Consider the following 13004-nt stretch of genomic DNA (forward strand, 5'->3'; position numbering starts at 1 on the left):
ACCTGGTTGTTAACGTCTGGAGCTTCCCAGACTCAATTACTCCATAGTTGTTTGCAAAATGCTGCTGCCCAATCGTCTTTGCTCCATGAATGTTTGCCTTCAATTGGTGATTGGATGTTGTATTCAAATTCTGTTGCTGCTGTTCGGAAAATGATGCTGCTGCTGTGCTAGCTGCAATATTTTTCTTTCCAGTTTTTGGCACAAATACTTGTGCTTTTGCATTGAGTTTGCTGCTGGAGATTGCCTTCATGGAGCTGCCAATTTTAGGAGATGATGGTGAGCCTGCTGATAGCACATCTTCCTCTTCACTCTCTTGATCCTCCTCTTCGCTCGAACTCCCCAGAAAACCATCACCATAGAGTTCCTTATCATCATACTCGCGTTGATCTTTCCATAGCTTAGATTTGATTGCCATCCCCCTTAAATTTGGCTTTATGTTTCCTCCCAACCTGCTTTCGAAAAACCAATGTATAGGCGAGTTGTCACTGTGCTGGGTATTTTTTCCAGTCCTGTCGTTTGTGTCTATTTTCTTGGACATTCTATACTTATTTGGACAGGTTGTAGCAGGTTCACCAGTAGCTGTAATAGTTGCTTGTTGTTCAGCTTTACCAAATGGTGCATCATTTTGTTCAACATCTCCTGAAGTAGCTATTGGAGCTGCTGATTTCCTCGCGTTCTGCTGTTCCTTAACCCCATCCGTATTTCCAACATGGTCTGCTTGGTTTTTTCCTGATACAATATTAACAACATCCTCCAAAACACCTGTTATTGGTGATTTCACCACTGGAGTAACAGGTGCCACAGCTCGATCTCCATTTAGGCTTGCATCATTTGACATTTTACTGTCTAGCATGTGTACCTCACCTTCAGTTACCATATTTGGTTCATTAGCCTCTAAATTCTGTTTCATGTCACCTCTATCACCACCTGCCTTAGAGTTAAATTGCGGAGACGCACCAGCTCGATCAACAGTTTCCAAATTTGCATTTGTTGATGCTACAGCTGTGTCATAAGAAGAAAGCTCATTAGCCTCTCTTGCACCTGGTATATCAGCATTATTTATAAATGCATTACCCAATGCATTAACCTCAGATTTCCCATTTGTATTCAATTCACCTGCTGCCTGCTCTTGAGCATTATATAAATTCTCATTTCTTTTAGTGACTGATCCGGTACTACTAACCTTTTGCCCAGCTATGTCCTCCTCATTCAATAAATTATAACTTGGCAAGCTCTTTGTATCAGATTTGGTTCGACCTGTAGAATACACAGTCCTAGATGCTCCCTGCTTCATTTCAGTTGATTTCTCCATTAAGTCCCCAGATTCAACACAACGTTCCCTAGTTTGTTTTAGTGCAAATGTAGCCATCATACTTGCACATATACCATTTGATTTTATAGCCTCTCCTGTAACATGTCCCGACAGTATTTTCAAGGGGTCTGCTACATCACCTACTGATATCCTTTGATTGTCATTGTTTGAATCCAAAGCTTGCACATCTGGTCGAGCACCAGCTTCCTTTCGCCCAACAGAAGTCACCAACAATCCTTCATTTTGCAGAACTTGCTGCTCGACCAAATTTTTTTGGTTTGCTGCTTCATACTCCAGATTATCACCTGCTATTTCCATAACTCTTTGATTTATTCTTTTGGTATTCAGATAGTCCCTAGCATCACCTTGTAACTTGACAAAATTGCTCGCCTTGACCATAGGCATATTGCTACCAGATTTCGCTTCCTCTGCCTTTACCTCCTTTCCTTCTTTTTCGTTTCTCGCTCGACAAACATTTTCACCATGTCCTTGATGCTTACAAAAGGTGCAATACATAGGAAGATTATCATACACCACCTCCTGGTAATGTACGATACTTTTACCCGATATTCTGTCCACTATTAGTAACTTAATCTTCTTAGGATGTTTATCCAAAAGATCAAGTATAACCTTCACCCTTGCTGCACTAGGTCGTGTTCTATCTTGTGTTGCCTTGTCAACAGCAAGTGCTTTACCCACAGCTGAGGCAATGGACAATAATGACCTCTTCGCAAAGAAATTAGGTGGCAATCCTGGAAACGAAATCCACACAACAACCATGGATGTTTCCTGTTTCGGATTGAATCCTAACGTCCATGGAAAAGTTCGAAAAAAGAATTCATCACATTTTGCCTTGACATATCCAGTTGCTTTAGATAAGAACTGAACATAATCATTGTGAAGGTCAAATCTAATCAAGAGATGACTAAAATCCAGCATCCCAATATTGCATCGACCTTGAACATCGAATTGCGACGAAAATATTTTTCGAAATTCCTGTAGGTCAGGTTTTCCATATGAGAACTTCATTACCACCGCTTGATGCAGCCCTTCTTCTCTTGTAAACTCGTTAACTTCATCAATGGTGAATTCTATTGTAGGTACTCCATGATCGAATTTAACAGTGAATAAATCTGTTTTTGACGTCACTGTGGCCTTGTGGTTTGGATGAAGTTGCTCAGCATACGTTTTTTTTGGCTTAGGATTTGAATTCATCTCTCCCACAGCCAAAGGCTGGGGAGAGGACGATGCATCCATGGTTCTTCAGCACTCCATCAATGACAGAAAACGCGCAGCAACAAGCAGCTATGTAGATCTGGAAAAATGGTTGCTATAGTAAAGCTTGATTTAAAATTAAGATTTGTTACAGATGGCTATGGTTCTGAGGATGAAACCGACTTGGGATTGTTTTCAAAGAGAAGGGTGTTGTTTTGAGACTAATCTTGTGATGTAACCTTGCCGGACGCCGGAGTTATGAGGCGTGAATAGTGACAGCGGCACTATTCACAGAAATTCTAGAGAGAATTTTTAGTGGAATAAATTGCAATTAATTATTGTAAGAATTAATTCATGTCAGTTTCGAATTAATACTATAATTAGTAGCCTCTTATTAGTTCTGTGGTCCCTGCTATACCTAGTAAAAACCTGGACAGACTTATTTGTTGAATGACAAAATAACAACATGTTTGTTGCATTAACTTAGTTTTTAATTTGACTACAATATTTGAACTTGTTGCATAGATTTTTGCATGGTAGTTTGCCGCAACAACAAACAACAGACAATGGCGCAACCAAAATTTTCACGGAGGGAGAGGGGAGGAATGTAAAGAAGTAAACCCCAGCAAGAAGCCAAGGGATATCCATGTGTAATATTTATAATTTAAAAAAATTACCTAGCTACATAATGTGATTTTTTGACAACAGTATATAGGTTGACATCCCTTAGACATGTGGCTCCGTCACTAACAACGGTATTTTCTTATTGTGAAAATTACTTTTGACACTGACATTCAATATATAGAAAAATAGATCGTCAATAGAGAAGGACTTCTTTAGTATACACTACTAAATGAACATAATTTATATCCAAATATTTGAGTTTGAAATCTTTAATACGGCTTGCTCTATTAGTAATCATCTGATTATTAGATCTTATACGATCAAGTTCGGAAAGAAGGAACTGATTATCTCGTATATTTTAAAATCTTTGGCTGCAAATATTGTATTTTAAATACAAGAGATAACTTTGGCAAGGCAATTTGTTGCTTATTTTAAACTTAGCATAGCTTTGCAAATATATAACAAGTGTAACGACCCGACTGGCCGTTTTACTTTCTAGAACCTCGTTCCCCTATATAAGACTTCCCGTACTTGTTTTTACTGACTTATAACTTGCGGGGATGGTTGGTTCGGGATTTGGAAGAGTTTTGGTTGAAATCGGAACATTTCGTTCCTTAAGGTTGGCTTAAAAGGCCAAGTTTGACTTCGGTTAATATTTTAAGTAAACGACCTCGGAATCGGGATTTGAAGGTTCCAACAGGTTCGTATGATAATTTCGGACTTGGGCGTATGTCCGGGTCGGGTTTTGGATGACCCGGGTGCATTTTGGCGCCAAATAGTGAAAGTTGATTCCTTAAGGATTTTGAAGTTCTTTAAATTTGGTTTGGAGCGGGTTTTTATAATATCAAGGTCCAAAACGGAATTCCGAGACCGAGAATAGTTCTGTATTATCATTTAAGACTTGTACACAAAATTTGGTGTCAATCCGAGTAGTATAATTGTGTTTCGTTACATTAGATATAAATTGAAGAACTTGAAGTTCATAAGTTTGATTCAATTAGCTTTAGGCGGTGATTCCTAGATTTAGCATTGTTTTGGGCATTCCGAGGGTTCGAGCAAGTCCGTTTTATGGTTTCAAACTTGTCGGTATGTTCGAACGGGTCATCGGAGGCCCCGAGCGACAATGGGACGAGGCTCGAGTTAAGTTAGAAAATTTTAGAAAGAGCTGAAGCTCCAATTCTGTCATGATCGCACCTCGGTTGGCCAGCCGCAGGTGTGAGACCGCAAAAGCGGCTTATCCATCGCAGGTGCGGCCCAAGGGGAGGAGCCCAGGAACCGCAGATGCGCCCCTATTCCTTAGAAGCGGAACCGCAAAAGCGGTCCCCAGACCGCAGATGCGGCCCTATCTAGCCCGACCCAGTTCCGCAGATGCGGACCTTTACTTGGAGAAGCGAGACCGCGGATGCAGTCCCCTAACTGCAGGTGCTGAAATCGCTGAAGGCAGTGCTTTCATTTAATATGGGAAATGTGTTATTTTTGACACATTTCATTCATTTCTTGGGCGATTTGGGAGCTTCCAAAGGGAGATTTCAACCTAGCATTGTGAGGTAAGTTGTTTCCACTTAATGTGAGTTTAATACATAGTTTAGAGGTAGATTACACCATGTAGAATAGTGAAAATTATGGATTTAGAGTAAAAACTAGGGTTTTGATAAAAATAAGATTTAACCACGAAATTCGTTATGGAATGAAGTAAAAATCATATATTCTTGATCCTTAGGTTATGGGTAACAATTTATTCAAAAATTTCAGAAATCCGGGCACGTGGGCCCGGGGATGAATTTTAGGAACCTTGCATTTAGGGTTGGAAAATTACTTTAATAGTTAGAATATGAAATCTTAAGTATGTATTGACTAGTTCTTACCCTGTTTGAATAGTTTTGGATCATTCGGCTCCGATTGAGGGTTTGAGCACATCCTTGAAATTTGAAAGTAAGCTTTGGAGCAAGGTAAGTCTCCTTTCTAACCTTGCAAGAGGGAATTAACCCTATAAGTGAAATAATTAAATATGTGCTCCTATTTGTGGAGGCTACCTACGCACGAAGTAACGAAAGTCCGTGCGTAGCTGCTATTATGCTTAAGTCTGAGTAGTTGAGGATCCAAAAGCATGCTTTACTTGTCGTACTTGTAACTTACTGACAAATTAAAAGGATTAAATTTATATTGATCTTGGTAAATAGATTTAGAAAGGGCTAAACATCACTTTCTTGACTGTTAAAAGAAAAGTTATCTATTCCCCGGGTAATTATCCCCTGATGAAGTCTTGATTGACTGCTTGGATGTGTTTCTATGTGTACCTGCGTCGCATGTATGATTCGCGACTAGGGTATTTCTTTTATATATATTTGACCGCGTCGCATGTATGATTCCCGAGCGGGATAATAGATGCATCTGTGGTTCGCGCCATTTGACCCTCTGGCAATGCACAATTTATTATTATGTCGGACCGAGCTGTACGACCTCGGCATAATATGCGCGTGTTATTTATGTGGAATGCTTCCGTGATATACTCTGCTTAAATACTTTGAAATATAGTTATTACATGACATGACTGAAATTGATATATTGTTAATAAGGAATATCCTATTTCTCCTTGCTTTGGGACTGTCATTATATTCATGCTTAGCGTATCACTTAAATATTATTGATATTGACCTTAGTAAATGTCAAGTCGACCCCTCGTCTCTACTTCTTCGAGGTTAGAATGGATACTTGCTGGGTACATGTTGTTTATGTACTCATACTACACTTCTGTACTTAACTGTACCGGATCTGAGGCAGGTGCATCTAGCTACCAGTCTGGCGCGCGTTCCTGATTCTTGATCGAGATCTCACGATGAGCTGCCCCTTCCGAGTCGTTCAGCAGCATGCCGGAGTCTCTTCTTTTGTTTATTGTTATTTACCATTTATTCCATTTTAGGCAGTAGGATAGTGGTATTTTTGTACATTCTACTAGTTGCCCTAGTACTTGTGACTAGTTTCTAGCACGCACTTTGTAGACTATTATTTTGAGATGTATTTCTATTATTATGAACTTGTTAATTTTCAATTGTCTAAAAGTTTGAGATTAAGAAAAATAATGGGATTGTTTTGGTAAAAATAAATGAGAACTCACTAGTTGATTAGGTTTGACTTTCCTAACAATGGTGTTGGGCGCCATCACGACCTATAATGGAATTTAGGCCGTGACAACATGATATCAGAGTGCTAGGTTCACGTAGGTCTCACAAGTCATGGGCAAACCTAATAGAGTCTTGTGGATCGGTATGGAGATGTCTGTACTTATCTTCGACAAGTTATAGGGTATTAGGAAACTACTCTTTATTCATCTTCTATCATGTAGTTGATGGTATACTAAATTTCCTTCTTCTATTCCCTCACGGATGGTGAGGACGCGCACGACAGATGTTTTGGATCCGGGAGGAGCTGCTCCCCCATTGATAGAGGCCAACAGAGGTCGGGGGAGGGCACCGGCTCGAGGTAGGGGACGAGGGCGTCCCAAAGTTGCCCTAGTTGCACCACCGGCGGATCCCGTTGGGGATCCTATCATTGAGGAGCAGGGCGAGGTTCCCACAGTTGAGCCTACCCCGACGGACTTTATGATAGCATCGGGTTTCCAGGAGGTCATAGGTCGTATGTTGCGGTTCATGGATTCCATGACTCAGGCTAGTTTATTTCCAATTGACCCAGCCACATCTTAGGCGGGAGGGGGAGCACAAACCCCCTACTGCTCAGGCTCTTGGTCAATCAGTTGTAGTGTATCAGACTTCAGGTGCACTACCCGCGGATGGGGCTCAGCCAGTTATTGCAGTGGTACCCGAGCCCAGACCAGCTGCGGACGGCAATCCGCAGAAGTTATTAGATAGATAAACTAGGCTCCACCCAAGGAATCTTTGGAGGCGAGTGTCATGAGGATTCCTAAGATTTCATTGATAGGTGCAGGGACAGACTGCACAACATGAGGATATTGGAGTCTCACAGGGTTGACTTCACTACATTCCAGCTGGAGGGTAGGGCCCGTAGATGGTGGCAGTCTTACGTTCTTGGCAAGCCAGTAGGCTCTCCTCATATTGCATGGAGTCAGTTCACACAGCTCTTCCTGGATAGGTATATTCCACCCTTTGAGAGGGAAGAGTTGTGGTATCAGTTTGAGTAGCTTGAGCAGGGTCAGATGTCGGTGACCGACTATGAGGCTAGGTTTTTTGAGTTGTCCCCCTATGCACTGATGATACTTCCTACTGACGCAGAGAGGGTGCAGAGGTTTGTTGCATGGTTGCATTCTGGTATTAGGGCCAACATGGCCTGAGAGGTGGAGATGGGGACTTCTTATCAACTGGTAGTAGAGTTTGCTCGGAGGATTGAGGGCTACCGTCTGAGAGGTAAGAAGTAGATGTAGCAGGACAAGAGGGCTCGATTCTCTGGAGAGTTTAAAGGTCCCCGGCTAGGGGCAGAGGTCCATTTGGGAGGGGTCAGCCCAGTAGGCCCCCATATTCAGCACCACCACCTCCTCGGGGGTACTCCAGCGCACCCATACTTCAGCGCCATGTTAGAGAGTTTTTACTGCCCGCCAACTATCCAGGGTTCTCTTCCAATAGGTATTCAGGTCCCCAGGGTTCTTTTGCTTCTACTTTAGTGCCATACCGAAGAGTTCATACCACCCACCGGCTATTCAGGCTTCTTCTAGCGGGTCTACATGCCATCAGAGTCATACATCAGGGTATTATGTCACCGTGCCAAGAGGTTATTTTGAGTGCGGAGACCTTAGTCATATGAGGAGATATTGTCCCAAACTTCGGGGCAAGGCAATGCAACAGGGTCAGCAGCCCATAATTACAGCACCGACTGTCCAGCCGCCCAAATGTGGAGGACAGACTGGTAGGGGCCATCCTCAAGGTGGAGTCCTGGTAGGGAGAGGTTAGCCAGATACCGCTCAGTCAGGTGGAGGCCAGCCAACCGGCGCTCCAGCCAGATTCTATGCTTTTTCGGCCAGACCAGATGCATTGGCCTCAGATACTATTATCACAGGTATTATTTTTGTCTGCGGTAGGGATGCTTCAGTGCTATTTGATCCAGGGTCTACCTATTCATATGTATCATCTTTGTTTACTCATTTTTTAGATATTCCTCGTGAGTCCTTGGGTACTCATGTTCATGTGTCCACTCCTGTAGGCGATTCTGTGGTTGTGGATCGGATCTACCGGTCCTGTGTGGTCACATTTTGTGGTTTTGATACTAAAGCAGACCTCTTGTTGCTTGATATGACCGACTTTGAGGTCATCCTAGGCATGGATTGGTTATCCCCATACCACGTCGTCCTAGATTGCCATGCCAAGACTGTTACTTTAGCAATGCCAGAGTTGCCAAGGTTGGGGTGGAAGGGTTCCTCAGTTAGTACATCTAGTCAGGTTATCTCTTTTCTGAAGGCTCGACATATGGTCGAGAAGGGTTGTTTGGCTTATCTAACTTATGTTCGGGACACCACCACAGAGTCTCCTACGATTGATTCGATTCCAGTGGTCCGGTAGTTCACTGATATATTCCCTTCTGACATTCCAGGCATGCCACCAGATCATGATATTGATTCCTGTATTGATTTGGCTCCAGGTACCCAGCCTATATCTATTCCACCGTACCGTATGGATCCGAAAGAGTTGAAGGAGTTGAAGGAGCAACTTGAGGAGTTGTTGGCAAAGGGGTTTATGAGACCGAGTGTGTCACCTTGGGGTGCACAAGTGTTGTTTGTGAAGAAGAGGGATGAGACTATGCGAATGTGCAATGATTACCGCCAGCTGAACAAGGCTACCATCAAGAACAAGTACCTGTTGCCGCACATTAATGATTTGTTCGACCAATTGCAGGGTGCTAGGGTGTTCTCTAAGATCAACTTGAGATCAGGGTATCATCAGCTGAAGATTCCGGACTCAGATGTCCCGAAGACTACTTTCCGTACTAGATATGGCCATTATGAGTTTCTAGTGATGTCCTTTGGCTTGACTAGTTCCCGAGCAGCGTTTATGGACTTGATGAACAGGGTGTTCAGGCATTATATTGATTCCTTTGTTATTGTCTTCATTGATGACATCTTGATACACTCACGTAGCCTAGGGGGGCACGAGTAGCATTTGAGAGTAGTGCTTCAGACTTTGCAAGAGTAGAAACTATATGCTAAGTTCTCCAAGTGTGAGTTTTGGCTAGAGTCAGTAGAATTCTTGGGGCATATTATATCAGGAAAGGGTATTAAGGTATATCCCAAGAAGATTAAGGCAGTTCAGAGTTGGCCACGTCCTACATCAATGACTAAGATCAGGAGTTTCCTGGGATTAGCAAGTTATTACCACCGATTTGTGCAAGGGCATCACCTTTGACTAGATTGACCCAGAAGGGTGCTCCTTTCTTGGTCCGATTATTGTGAGGAGAGCTTTCAGAAGCTCAAGATGGCCTTGACTACTTCACCAGTTCTAGTGTTGCCTTTCGGTTTAGGGATGTATACGGTATATTGCGACACTTCAAGCATTGGCATGGGATTTGTATTGATGCAGGAGGGGCGAGTTATTGCATATGATTCACGTTAGCTGAAGATTCATGAGAAACATTACCCTGTGCACGACCTAGAGTTAGCAACATTTGTTCATGCTCTTAAGATATGGAGGCATTATCTGTATGGGGTGTTATGTGAGGTTTATACTAATCATCGCAGCTTATAGCATTTGTTTAAGCAGAGGGATTTCAATTTGAGGCAACGTATATGGCTTGAGTTACTGAAGGATTATGATATCACCGTTCTTTATTATCCGAGCAAGGCAAATGTGGTTGTGAATGCCTTGAGCAGGAAAGCAGAGAGTATGGGTAGCTTGGCCTTCATTTAAGTAGAGGAGAGGCCAGTAGCTTTGGACATTCAATCTTTGGCTAATAGACTTGTGTGGCTGGACATTTTAGAGCCCAGATGAGTCATTGCGTGTGTTGTTGCTCAGTCTTTGTTGTTGGTATAGATCAAGGCTCAGCAGTTCGATGATCCGCATTTGGCAGTTCTTAGAGAGACGGTGCTATAGGGTAGTGCCAAGAAGGTTTTTATTGGCGAGGATGGTGTTCTCCAACTCTAGGGTCGCATATGTGTTCCTAATGTTGATGGCTTGAGGGAGAGGATTCTAAAGGAGGAACACAGTTCACGGTATTCCATTCATCCAGGTGCTATAAGATGTATCGTGACCTGAGGCAGCATTATTGGTGGTGGCGGATGAATAAAGACATAGTTGAGTATGTGGCTTGGTGTTTGAATTGCCAGCAGGTTAAGTATAAGCACCAGAGGCCAGGTGGCCTTCTTTAGTAGATGCCTATAACTGAGTGGAAGTGGGAGCGCATTACTATGGACTTCGTACTTGGGTTGCCGCGGACATTGCGGAAGTTTGATGCAGTTTGTTTCATTGTCGACAGGTTGACTAAGTCGGCACACTTCATTCTGGTTGTGACTACTTATACTTGAGAGAGGTTGGCACAAATCTACAATCAGGAGATAGTTCGGTTGCACAGTGTGCCTGTTTTCATCATATCAGATAGAGGCCCTTAGTTCACTTCCCATTTCTGGAGATCCGTACAGAGCGAGTTGGGGACCCGTGTAGAGTTCAGCACAACATTTCACCCACAGACTGATGGGTAGTCGGAGCGGACAGTTCAGATTTTGGTAGGTAGTGGGATCAGTTCTTGCCTTTGGCCGAGTTTGCTTACAACAACAGTTATCAGTCCAGCATCGAGATGGCTCCATGTGAGGCCTTATATGGTCGGAGATGTCGTTCCCCTATCGGGTGGTTTGAGCCTGGTGAGGCTAAGTTGTATGGTACAGATTTGGTTAAAGATGCTTTGGAAAAGGTAAAGTTGATTCAGGAAAGACTTCGCACAGCTCAGTCCAGACAGAGGAGTTATGCAGATCAGAAAGCGCGGGACATATTATTCATGGTCGACGAGAAGGTTCTCTTGAAAGTCTCACCAATGAAGGGTATTATGAGATTTGGAAAGAAATGCAAGTTGAGCCCTAGGTTTATATGCCCATTTAAGGTGTTAAGGCGAGTTGGGAGGTTGCCTATGAGCTTGCTTTACCCCCCCCCCACCCCCCAACTTATCGGGAGTTCATCCAGTTTTTCACGTATCTATGCTTCGGAGGTATCACGCCGACTTGTCTCATGTGTTAGACTTCAGTACTATTAAACTAGATGAGAGTTTGGGTTATGAGGATGAGCCAGTTGCCATTGTTGATAGACAGGATTGCCAGTTGATATCCAAGAGGATTTCTGCAGTAAAGGTCCAATGGAGGGGCCAACCAGTCAAGGAGGAGACCTGGGAGTCCGAGGAGGACATGCGGAGCAGATATCCACGCTTATTTTGCGCTTTAGGTATGAATCTAAACCCATTCGAGGACGAACATTTGTTTAAGAGGTGGAGAATGTATCGACCTGACTGGTTGTTTTGCTTTCTAGAACCTTGTTCCACTATATAAGACTTCTCGTACTTGCTTTTACTGATTTATAACCTGTGGGGATGGTTGGTTCGGAATTTGGAAGAGTTTTGGTTGAAATTGGAACACTTGGTTCCTTAAGGTTGACTTAACAGGCCAAGTTTGACTGTGGTCAATGTTTTGAGTAAACAACCTCAAAATCAGGATTTGAAGGTTCCAACAGGTTCGTATGATGATTTCGTACTTGGGCGTATGTTCGGATCGGGTTTTGGATGACCCGGGTGCGTTTTGGAGCCAAATAGTGAAAGTTAATTCCTTAGGGATTTTGAAGTTCTTTAAATTTGGTTTGGAGTGGGTTTTTGTAATATCGAGGTCCGAAATGGAATTCCGAAATCGAGAATAGTTCTGTATTGTCATATAAGACTTGTATACAAAATTTGGTGTCAATCCGAGTAGTATAAGTGTGTTTCATTACATTGGATGTCAATTGAAGAACTTGAAGTTCACAAGTTTGATTCAATTAGTTTTAGGGGGTGATTCCTAGATTTAGCGTTATTTTGGGCGTTCCGAGGGTTCGAGCGAGTCCGTTTTATGGTTTTGAACTTGTCGGTATGTTCGGACGGGTCATCGAGGGCCCCGAGCGTCAATCGGACAAGGCTCGAGTTAAGTTAGAAAATTTTAGAAGGAGTTGAAGCTCCAGTTCTGTCATAACCGCACCTGCGGTTGGCCAGCAGCATATGCGAGACCGCAAAAGAGGCTTATCCATCGTAGGTGCGGACCAAGGGGAGAAGCCCAGGAACCTCAGATGCCCTCTTTCGCAGAAGCCGTCCCCAGATCGCAGATGCGACCCCATCTAGCCCGGCCCAGTTCCGCAGATACGGACCTTCCCTCGCAAAAGCGAGACTGCAGATGCGGTCCTCTAACCCTAGGTGCGGAAGTCGCTGAAGGTAATGCCTTCATCTAATACGGAAAATGTGTCATTTTTTTGACACATTTCATTCATTTCTTGGGCGATTTGGGAGCTTCCAAAGGGAGGATTTCAGCCTAGCATTGTGCGGTAAGTTATTTCCGCTTAATATAAGTTTATAGTTTAAGGGTAGATTACACTATGTAGATTAGTGGAAATTATGGGTTTAGAATAAAACCTAGGGTTTTGATAAAAATAAGATTTAACCACGAAATTCGTTATGGAATGAAGTAAAAATCATATATTCTTGGTCCTTAGGTTATGAGTAACAACTTTATTAAAAGAAATTCGAAATCCAGCCACGTGGAGACGGGGATGAATTTTAGGAACCTTGCATTTAGAGTTGGAAAATTACTTTAATAGTTAGAGTATGAACTCTTGAGCATGTATTGACTAGTTCTTACCCCGTTTGAATAGTTTTGGATCATTCGGCTCCGAAT

Source organism: Nicotiana sylvestris, chromosome 11, assembly GCF_000393655.2.
Source record: "Nicotiana sylvestris chromosome 11, ASM39365v2, whole genome shotgun sequence".
Classification (NCBI taxonomy): domain Eukaryota; kingdom Viridiplantae; phylum Streptophyta; class Magnoliopsida; order Solanales; family Solanaceae; genus Nicotiana; species Nicotiana sylvestris.